The sequence below is a fragment of the Harpia harpyja genome, chromosome 4 (genome assembly GCF_026419915.1).
Source record: "Harpia harpyja isolate bHarHar1 chromosome 4, bHarHar1 primary haplotype, whole genome shotgun sequence".
NCBI lineage: Eukaryota > Metazoa > Chordata > Aves > Accipitriformes > Accipitridae > Harpia > Harpia harpyja.
The window spans coordinates 34,272,929-34,281,188 of NC_068943.1; the positions used below are offsets into that span (position 1 = coordinate 34,272,929).

The window sequence follows — 8,260 nt, forward strand, 5'->3', positions numbered from 1 at the left end:
CATTAATATTTTAAACAAAAAACTTGCTGGTAACTAGCAATTAATGAATACATTTTTTCCCCTATTTAAGGTATCTTAAAGTTAGTTTGAGCGTATTTTAATAGATTTAATCTTTTGGTGTGAATGTTAATTTGTTCTTTTTGTTGTTTTTTTTTTTTTCTTCCTAGGCTACGGTTAAATTCTCCAGACTTGTCTGACAGCAGGAACTGAGAAAAGCAGTACAAAGATGTCCTTCACCTTCATTTTTAATTTTCTTGACAAAGCTGTGTGCATGCACTAGCTTTTTTGGGGGTCTTTTTTTTCTTTTTTTTCTTCCTTTCGTCAGAGTTGGCAGCAGACAGAGTATTTTCCTGTACAGGATGTTTGCCCAAGGTTTGCAGGTTATGTGCTGCTGTAGATAAGAACTGTGCCATTGGAAATTTCATTACTTTGAAGTGCCAAATTCACTACACCATATAATCACAGCAAAGACTCTTAACTTACATCATGTTGTGCTTTCGGTTTTGTACAGAATGATCTGTAGAAGAAGAATTGTTTTTTAAGACTATCTGTTTTGGTCCAAGAAAAGTTTATAAACTTTTGTAAGAATACTGTGATGATCTCATGCCCTAAGTAAGTTTAACCTTCGTTGATGTTACCTGTGTTTTGATGAATTGAGATAACTGTGGACTTCCCTTGCAGCAGTATGAACTGCATTATTTTACTCAAAATTGCCACACATTTCATATGGGAACAGAATAGCCTGTTAAATATGATCCTACTAAACTCACTGATTATTCAAAGCAAACAGTAGGTTAAATGCCATTTGATAAGTTACCTGTATTCATGTAAATTTATGCAAGAATATATCTGGATTTCATTGTCAGACTAATGACTTTATTGTTGGACTTAAGATAATTTTTGGAATACTTTCCAAGCTATTTTTCTTATAACTAAAGTCTACTTTTGTTACATAGGCAACTTAAAAAAAAAAATAATAAATCTGAGATCTGGCAGCATTCATAACCTCTTCATTTTGTACAGTATTTTAACTGGATTAAGTACATGTTTTTATAAATTTCCCTAGCACTTGGGAGTGCTAATAAAGGAAAAGCTTAATAAGGATCTTGAATACAAAACATTTCTGTCCCTTTTTTTGTTGTGTGATGTATAAATATAGACAACTTTTATGTTTAGGAAATATTTAATCAGTTTTATATATGCATTTTTAGAAATGTCATCTGCTTCTACTATCATTTTAACTCAGACTACCACAAAGTGTTAAGTATTCATTGTTAGATGCTTGTACAATGCTTCACATTTATATTTATTTCATGGAGGTCTCATAATGTTTGTGCACTCAAGAGCAGGACATTTTGGAGAAAATTCATTATTTTAGTAAAATTAATGACAAAATTGTAATTTGTCTTAATTAGCACTAGTTTTAGGGTTTGTCAGTGTTTCTGTTGTAATGCAGTACATTTGAAGAGGCAGAAGTGCTACTTTTGAGTGGGAGGCAAAAACTTGTGTGATGCCCTATTGCAGGACAAAACATTACTTTTTTTTAAGAAAGATAAAGTAAGTGACAAAGTTATACAAATACATGAACTTTAGGGCAGGGGAGAGCATTAATGACAGAGGCCTTGTTCCTGTGGAAAAACTTGCTCGTGTTGGAATAGGTACACTGACAGCTACCTGAGCATTTTCGGGATTGGGTCTTGGATAAATGATTTCTGATTTTTCGTCATCATATGATGCAGTTTTCATGGATATGTGGATAACAGGCCTCACCTGTCTTTTCACTGGTTGCTACACATCATTTGTGTTACAGAAATCCTTGGAGCTTTTTTATCTACTGACAGGACGAACAGCTTTTGCGCTAGGGCTGGCTGTTGCGAAGGGGAGAAATAAACATTTTTCCACTGATTTTTCTTATGTCTACATAGCCCACAACTGGAAAATGTTCTAATTGAAACTTATCTTCCCTGTAGTGATGGCATGTGATAGAGAAAGAAATAGGATGTGCCAAGAAAATGAAGTTTAGTAACAAGCCATACATTTATTGATCCTGTTATGACTTTCCTAAGGCTCTGCAATGTATTTATTGATGTGCTAGCATTTAGCTCCCTGTTGGGCTTAAATCACTACTAATTACAGCTGGTCCTACTTTTTTTAGATATCCTATTATGGTTGTCAGCAGTTCCAGAGGCTGATGATAAGCTGTCCTGTGATATAGGATCTCTCCCAGTGTGAAATTGGTCTTTGAACTTCTGTTGAGCAAAATGAAGCGTTCTTAGTGCCGAAGCCTCAGTGAAGCTGCCTGCTTTTACAGGCAAATATCTCTAGCAGCATCTTCACCATCAGGTTCGTAGTCTCTGAAGCATGATGGTAAATCCTGGCAGTGGAGCAAGTGAAGGGCTCACATACGTGTTTCTGAAGATCCTTCTTTCTGCTGCATGTGCAAAAATGTTTGCTCCCAAATGGGCACTGAAATGCATAGGCCAAAGTAGTTGTAAAATACACCTCTGCATGCAAAGAAAGCAGTACTTAATGCTGTACTCCATGGGGTTGCAGCTGAACATGCTACATTTAACAATATACCTCCTGTTTATTATTTACTGCTACTGTATAACTTCCTGTATACAGATATTTTCTGCATTTCCTTTTATAACTATGAATAACATAAATGTAGCCGTTCCTTAATTAAAACAGTCTGTAGGAAGCCCCTTTTAATTATTGTGAGAAAGCAGTTGTAGATAATCAGTGGTTTGGGCTGTGTGGTCAAATTTTTTTTTTTTTTTTTTTGTGGTGCCATGCTAATATTTTGCAATTTTAATTCTGGAATACTGTGAAGTCTGGTGAAGGGGTGTGTTTTCTGCCTTGAAAACAAACATTATGTGACCTCTAGTAATAAATCCTTTTTCAGTAAAAGTACCAAGTTTCTGGAGTAACTTAGTTTGTCAGAATTGTTGTAAATGATTGGTTTGTGAATTGTGCAGATGATCTTACCTATGCAGCCTTGTTTTTGACTTTTCTCTGGTTTGTACTGTTATTAAAAGTTTATTGTATTATAGAGCTGTTCAGATATTTTAAATATAAAGATGTATTGTTTCCACAATATAGCTATATGATATATGTTTAGGTAGTAGATGCATTAATTGGAAAGCTCTGCTTTGATAAACTGACAATTTGCCTACACTTATAAGCAAAAGTCATATTGCTTATTATTGGCTTAAGTCAACAGAGCATCCCTAAGAAGAGAAGTTAAAATTGGACCAATTATAAAACAGTATAAAATTTGCACTTGTTAAACCACTGGATGTATGTTAGTACTTTTTTATTTTTTTACTGATTTGAAATTCCTATTTTCATTATGAAATTGCTAGGATCCTTAATTTATGACTGATTTTAAATAAGGTATTCTCATTATTATTGTTGTTATTATTATTATTATTTTGGTAGTCATAATGTAAAATGCAGCATGGTTTATGCAAGCAAAAAGCAAATTACTCGGCATTAAAACTGGCCTCCTTTTTGAGGGTGTTCCACAAACCAGCAATATCGTGAGAGATTGGCATGTACATACTGCTAGTTCTACTTGCGAGTGGTGTGACAGCTCTTCAACGCTTCACTGCTCTGACTTAGTCACATTGCAGAATTAAAATTCATACGTGGATATTTTCAGAAAAAGTGCCTGATGTACTTCTACAGACACACGAGAACAATCCCTGACAGTTTGTTGTATAAAGCCATAAATGTATATAAATTATGTTTAAAAGGTTTTGTGTCCTTTCTTGTATACGGAGAATGAGATTTGTACCAGGATTCTACTTGTGATTAGCAATCCTTCTACTCAGACGTTGTCGTAATCACTTTCCTTACCACGTAATCTTTTTAATGATGATGATCCCATTTGGACAATCCTGATGGCATTAGCAATTTTATATGGAAAAATACCTCATGGTACCAAGTCTTGCCTGGCAGGATAATACCATATTAATGAGCAAACACTAACTGCAGAACAGTTAACAAATTTTCTATTACTTGGTATAAAGGAATTTCTCTCTCTTGGCATTGCTTCTGGAATTGGAGCTGTAGCAGGTACAGGAACCTAATAGGGTTGTGTTACCAGTGTTTTATCACGACATAGTGTGCTAAAAGTAACTTGTTTACAAGTCTTTGAGACTAAACGCAAGAAGAATCCACGCCTGACTCTTAGGGCTTGCGAGAGATCTTCGTGTAGAGACACTTTGTTACTGGAAGCTGCATTTAGGCAGCATCAGACCGTGTTGCCAGTGCTTCAACAAGCCTAGTTCAGAGAAAATGACAAAAAAGTCCTGAAATCCTTTCAGAATGGGTATTTGTAAGTATAAGCTCTTAATAAAATTGCTGTGACATGAGATGGTAATTAGTGTATCAGAATGTTATGTAATACATTGTTAAAGAAGAAAAAAAAAATGGGCGCTAACATCCATCAAACTGCAGGAAAGAATTAGTCTGTTAGTCCAAATTACATGTTAGATCCTAATGCTATTAAATGTGGGAGAGAGCCAGCTCTGGAGAGACATTTTTCTCTTCCCCCTGCTCCCCCTGTTAAAGCGATACTGCTCACAAAGTCCTCTTGGCCTTCTTTTCCCTCATTTTCGCCTCTTGCCTTCCTCTGCCCCTCCTGCCTTCCTGAAGTACGTACCTTTTCTCGGAGTAAGAGTTTTTTCTTTGCCGAATATTTGGGCTATATAGGCCAATCTGCATGGTGCTGCTCCTTTCACAGCCGTGCTTTACGCTGTGGCAGCAGGAGCGCTGATGTGAGTAGAGAGAGCAGGAATGTCTAATTTTTTTAATTTTTTTTTTTTTTAAATTTAGATTGTGTTTCAAAACAGAGCTGGAAGAAAGGAGGAGAGGCTGCCAAAACAGGCAGCCAATAACACCTACGTCACAGTAGTCTTGTGAGGCCCAGATCCCCGCTTGCCTGCAGGTGGGGAGGGAGAGGGGTGGCAGAGAGCAGGCTTTAAATGAATTGCTGGCAAAAATGCCAGTTTGATCTTAAAGTGAGCAGAGGTAGACCTAAAGAGCATGAAAGAATGCATGGCACATAAAAATAGAAATATTTAAAGATACTTAAAAAATAATTTCCCCTTGTACTTTGCAGTTCCATCTTTATTTTAGCTTTGCCCTTTTTTCTTCAGCGCATGTTTTGGAAGGGGTTTTGTGCATTGGGGGAAGCTGAGCATATCTTCACTGACGTTTTGAAAAGCCTGACTTCTGGAATGGGAGGGTTGTAAGATCCAAAGATACTCTCTTTGGGTGTTCGTGAAGCCGTTGTTGGAAAGGATGCGCATCTAATTGGTACATGACTAGTTACTGCTGTCAGGAGAGATAGTCAAAGCTTGTCTGTTGGGAAGGGACCGGCTAGCAATTTATGCCAATCTGGCAACAAGGGATTTGAATCTGCTGATTGAGCACAGAAACCTCAAAGCATCCTTGTGCTCTGAGTCAGTTCTGCATCAATGCAATAAACATGTTTTTGTACAGAAATATCAGCTATTATGTCATGTCAATTGATAATCCAATTAAAAGTACAAATAGCATTAGATGTGGCAGCCATTTATCGTGCAGCTGGTATGCAAAGATGGGGTTTGTGAAGACCCTGAGAAGGAAAAACTTGCACTGAGCAGTGCCTGTGGTCATGCCCACTGCTGGAATTGCATGCAAATCCCTGTTTGTTACCTGGTGATGTTTTCCCTGGGGTAATGTTCTGGCATGTGCCAAAATGATAGTTAAAATGAGGAGGCAGGGGCAGCGCCCCATCTTATTTTATTTTATGTTTTTCTACTTGCTGTTGGACCCTGGGCCATTCAGAAATTTTGCATGTATTTTTTGCGAGTAAACTTCTTGCGTGGGTGTTTATCACTGAGATGATGGGAAAAGGGATGAGGAGGGGTTTGTGCAGTACAACTGGAGGAGCACTGCAGGAAGCTTCTGATGGGTATAACAGGGCTGTGGAGTGAAAAGTCTGACAAGGAGCTTGTTCATAACTTGGAACCTCAACATTTTATGTCCTTGCTGTGTGCTCATCTATAGTTGCTCATGCCATCCTTAAATGAAGGGGCCTTTCCAAGTGGTTGCATTTCCTTCTCGGGGGCCTTGGAGTGACATTACCTGAGCAGGCAACTGCCCAGAGGTTGCACAAGAGCTTTGCTGGGTTTCCAGGGTACTGTGGAGTTCGGCAGGAATGTCTAAATCGTTTCTGAAATATTCCATCGACTTCAATTTTGCTGAAGTCAGAGGTGTTCATGGAAAAGCCCATTATAGAAGTGCATGTATGGGCACTGGAAAGGGCGAGGGGATGAGAAATTCTGCAGGCATAATGAGCTGTTTCTGGGATGACGAAGCAAGGCAAGCGGTTGCTTCGAAGGGCAAAGGAGGCTGGATTTCTCTGGGGTAAGGGCTCAATGTAGCAAAAAAAGAGCTTCCTTTCTGCTGGACTTTGAAGTTGTGTCCAGTAGCAGCCACAGATGGCACAGCGTCCTAGCCTGATTTGTTGCTTGGGTCTTTTTGACCAGGTGAAAAAAGTGACGAGCTGTTAAACCCTGTGAGAACTGGAGTTTCATTTCAGGAGTCCCAATAAGTTGCCGCTTCCTGCTCCTCCTTTTGTTCCCCTTTCACCCCATCAATTTACGGCACTTGAGAGGAGTGTTACTGTTTGGGGACTTTTTTTTATATCTTTCCACGCTGCTCAGAGGAGTTGGGCTAGGCAAGGCCCTCGGTCCTTCTTTCAGCCCCAACGGCGATGGCTGAGCTGTGCTGAGGGAAGTTCTTTGCCTCCTCCTCCTCCCTCGGCGCACACAACAGACCTCTCAAATTAACACCCAGATGAGCCCCAAAGCCAAAGCTGATTCGCTTCGGGGATGACTCCAGGAGCCCTTTGAGGTGGGAAGTTTTGTTTGCCTGTGGCTCTCCTGCTGGGGGGGCTTCTAAACTGAAAATAGCCTGGAGGTGGCAGGGGAAGTCCTGGGGAAGGGGCTTGTCTTGGGGCCATGCAGCTGCTCCACCACTGGCCCTCTCCCACCCTGCCTCGGTGTCCTCTAAGCCTTGCACTGAGCCTTGTTGGTCTGCCAGGCAAGGCTTTCACAGGAGGGGTTTCTTAGCAGGGTTTCCAGATGTCTCATCCTGCTGCAGGCAAAATCTGCTGGTGTAAGCCCCTGCGTCTGGAAGTTTATTTTTGGCATAAAACAAGAAGTGCAGCCCTCCTGCCTACAGACTGCTTGAGCAGCTGGCTGTCTTCATCTCAGTGGTCCTGGTGTGGTAGGTATAGCAAGCCAAGAGCCTGCTGGTGACTGAGCAACATGCCAGACGGATGGGGCCAGTATTTACTTCAAAAATAACATTAAATAATAATATTCAGTATAATTATATTGAATATGCTGGATTCCAATATAACTGCTGGGAGACCCATTGCTTAAATAGGACTGAGTGCCAGATAAATGAAGTAAAAAAAAAAAAGGTGATGCTGGTCTTTGCAAGGGGTCCCAGCATGATCGGAGGAGCTGGGTTTGACTTCCACGCGGGGTAACTTCACAGAATGTGTAACACAGACTCGTAACAGGGTGGAGTGATGGGGGGAACCGTGGCTGTGTCCCTGCTGGAGGAAGCTGTGCTTCACCAGTGTGGCTAAGTCAGCAAGCATGGGGACACGGGTGATCAGTATAACCTGTTTGGATTTTCAGTGGCTTCAGAAATTTTCCTCACTGAAGTTCCTGAGACAACTGGGATGTAATGGAGGTCCTCTCAGTGCCTACGCTGCCTCGAAGGGTTGGCCATCTGAGCGTGACTAGTACTTGGCTTTTCCAAACTAGGGAAGCTGCCACTGCCTTCCCTCAAGGACCTGTGCTGTTCAATGAGTTTGAACAACGATCAGCAGAAGTGGCTGATGACCTAAATCGCTGAGTGCATCGTTATACAGGATAGTGAAATGTCAGGCTGTGCCAAGAGCTGCGGAAGGGTTTCAGGATATTTTGTGAGAGGCTGATTAGCCAGCAGATGTGATTAAGTGTTGATAAATGTGAAATAATGCACAGGGGAGAAGGGAAAAGTGAGTCTAGTGCATATGGATGCATTAATGAACCCTGGATGAGGTGCTACCACCATGAGAAAGATCTTGGAGTCATCGGAAGGATTTCTTGCAAGTCTCAGCTCACAATTGCCTATGGAGAAAAAGACACAGTAGAAATAAGAGTAGGAGAAGAGAATGGGAAACCTCTATTGTGCTACTGCTTACATG

The 8,260-nt window shown here is 40.4% G+C and overlaps 1 protein-coding gene across 1 annotated transcript in view; it reads left to right on the plus strand.

Annotated features, from left to right (window-relative positions):
• FOXO1 (forkhead box O1) overlaps positions 1-4,387 on the plus strand; it is a 66,505-nt gene extending 62,118 nt beyond the window's left edge. Inside the window, exon 3 of the mRNA XM_052786211.1 lies at positions 168-4,387. The gene's annotated coding sequence lies outside the window, so the exon portion shown is untranslated. The remainder of the gene's footprint in view (positions 1-167) is intronic.
• Positions 4,388-8,260: the final 3,873 nt, after the last annotated feature.